At 40.5% G+C, this 2,993-nt stretch overlaps 1 pseudogene; it reads right to left on the bottom strand.

Moving 5' to 3' along the window:
* Nucleotides 1–854: 854 nt before the first annotated feature.
* Nucleotides 855–1,899, bottom strand: LOC110204503 (fructose-bisphosphate aldolase A pseudogene; annotated as a pseudogene).
* Between the last annotated feature and the right edge of the window lie 1,094 nt (nt 1,900–2,993).

The raw sequence follows: 2,993 nt of genomic DNA, 5'->3' as shown, positions 1-2,993 counted from the left end.
GCAGGTTATTGCTTTAGCATAGGTGTGAGATAATGAGAGCCTTCATCAGCGTTGTAACGGTATTTGAAAAAAACTGCTATCTGCAAGAGATGTGATTTATATAGGAAAATAGAATTTATTTAGGTAGATTTAGCAAAACATTGAATATAGCAAGGTAGGGTGAGAAATGGAAGAGTAAAAGGTGACACGTAGTTTAAATCTGAGTGACTTGGGAGGATGACTAGTTTTGTGGAATTAAGGAGAGAGGAGAGGGAGGGAGAAAATTTAAAACACAAAAGCTTATGGAAGTGAATGTTGAAAACTAAAAATAAATTAATTTTAAAAATTTAAAGGGTTTATAAGATTTCAAGTATTTTCTAACTCTACTTTTATTTCTTATGTAGTTACACTGTTTCTTTTTTTAAAAAATCTATTTCTCCTTAATGTTTCCTTTGCGCATATTTGCTTTTTAATTTTTTTAAATTTCCTAGTTTTTTTTCAACTTGTGAACCCAGTTCATTAGTGTTGTGTTTACAAAAATTTTGTTAACATATATGTTTTCGGACATAATTTTTTTCCTTTAAAGACTGCTTTAACTGTTATTATTTTCTGTAATTTGGACCATTCATTAGTCAGGATATCATAAGTAAGCCACTTTTTAATCCTGTGTCTTTTTGTTTTTGTTTTTGTTAGTTGTTTATTGGAAGAAGTGGGCTGAGGAGGGGTCACTAGATTCGCCAGAGAGCAACAACACCACACAAAGTAAGGAGTGATGGGAGAGGTCAGCACATAGCTCTGGGATCTCAGCCTTTTTGTAGACTGTGAGGGTTGGCCTGGAGTGTTAGGGCATACCAAGGTGGAAGGCCTTGACTTACTTAGTAGGCATGGTTAGAGACAAAGAGAGACTCACTGGCTGCCCCTCCTGACTTTCCACTTGGAGTATACTTTCCTTGAGCAGCTTGGGTATTAGGGGTGGCCCGCTTAATATATTCCTCTTGGCAGCCTGGACATTTTCTTTCTTTCCACCCCAAGTCTTGAGGGCAGATGCCTTCAAAGCTTGGCCATAATAAAAGGTCAGGGTCCATGGCATGTGCAAGGGGTAGGTGTTGATGACATTGAGGTTGATGGAGGCATCTTCTTCTCTCTGACCCCCAGATAGGAAGGTGGTTACAGTGACTGCAAGAGGCACAGTCTGGCAAAGGACAATGACAGTGGCCACTGCAATCTCATGTGAACACTTCTGGGTACAGGGGTGATACATGTTAGACTTCAGCAAGGTCCCTGCCAGATAGACATGGTGGCCACTCAGAGCTTTGTAGACAGCAGTCAGTCCCTTCTCAGTGACATACTGATGACACTTCAAATCACGTTCTCCATCAGGAAGGATCTCTGGCTCCACAATGGAGACAATGCCATTCTGCTGGCATATCAGGCTAGCACATTGGCATTCTCCATGATGGCAAGTGGGAAGGTGTATTATCCCCAATCTTCAGTACACAGTACCACTTGGCAGTCAACTCCATTATTCTTTTACTAGACACGCTCACTCAACCTTCAGACCTTGGTCCCTACCAGGGACACTATACCTTTGTCCACCTTGATGCCCACAATGCCACCCTTTGCCTTTATGACATTGGGGAAGGGACGACTACCATCGGCTTTCTGGTGAAGTGTCTCATGGAAAAAGATAACACCTCCAATGCAGGAGTTCACTCGATCATTTGCTGTCAGAAGTAATGCCCTACAAAGGTGATGATTTTCCTCTGTGTTCTCAGCTCCAATGGGCTGCAGTGGCTTTGCAGTGCTACCAGTGGACTCATCTGCTGCCAAGATTCTCTTGCCCGGAGCAATAATTTGATGAGCTATACCAGACAGTTATTTTTTTTGCTCTGTTGTCAACGCTGAGTATTGGCAAGGCATGTTTTCCTTGGCTGTGCTGGTAGTTTCCAGCAGAAAGCCGGTCGAGAACTGAGCTTCTGCCAATCCTGTCTTTTGCATTTCTTCCTTTTATTAATTACTATTTTTATTGAATTAAAGTTCACTAATAATGTGTACGTTGTAAAAGAGGTATTTTCATTAATGTTTCCATTTAAATTTAGAAGATTGCTAATTCTTTCAGAAGTAGCTTTTCCAGTGATTTAGTTCTGCATTTTCTTTTTTATCTTTTATGTTTAACCAGTTTGGAGAGCAACATTAAAGTGTGCAATTATGATACTAAAAATATTCTATGAAAAGTTAGCTTACATTTCCTTTATGAATTTCATCATTATACTGTTGTTATTGTTCATTGTCTATAGTCTCTTTAATCACAATGTAGTTTCCCTATTTAAGAGGACTGATTAATTCATCTTTTTCTGGTCTCCTGGGCAGACTGGCTAAACCAGGTTAAAGGGTCCCAAAACCGTCACTGAGTTAAGGGGATGTCTACCCCAAGCATGTGAAGACTTCCCCTGGTAAAATGGATGGATGAGAACAGTTTGTCACAACAGCTATGAAGGTGGCCGACATAGTGCTTAGAGCTTGATCAAACAGCAACGACATATATTGCATCCTGGGCCATCTCTAGTCATCTTGACTTTGATGACTGTGTAATCTTGCCTCTACTTCATGTGCAAGTCAGAACATCACCCCATGATGTCATTGGTCCTCTTTTAAAAGGAAAGACAAGCAACATTTAAAATTTATACCTCTTTACATATAAATATTTGTCGCCCACGACTAAGTGTTGCATCAAACACAGGAGTGTGCAGTGAGGAAACGTAGGCCAGGTGGGTCAGTGAAAGACTGAGCCATTTATTATTCTGAGGGTCCAGTTTTAATAGTGAAAGCTAACAATCACCCCAGAGGCATTCCCACTGTTCTTACATGACTAATCCCAGTCCCGATGTGCATCCTTAATTGTTCACACCTGCTTGCCATCAAGGTTCAATGGTCAGAGTGTTCTAACACCTCCCAGGCACAGGATATTGGTGAGCCAAATATTCTGAATAAGTGAGCCTTTTAAGGGTAGGGAA

The sequence above is a fragment of the Phascolarctos cinereus genome, unplaced genomic scaffold, assembly GCF_003287225.1.
Source record: "Phascolarctos cinereus isolate Bilbo 61053 unplaced genomic scaffold, phaCin_HiC Scaffold_508;HRSCAF=1131, whole genome shotgun sequence".
NCBI classification, from domain to species: Eukaryota; Metazoa; Chordata; class Mammalia; order Diprotodontia; family Phascolarctidae; genus Phascolarctos; species Phascolarctos cinereus.
This window is presented reverse-complemented; position numbering and strand designations above follow the sequence as displayed.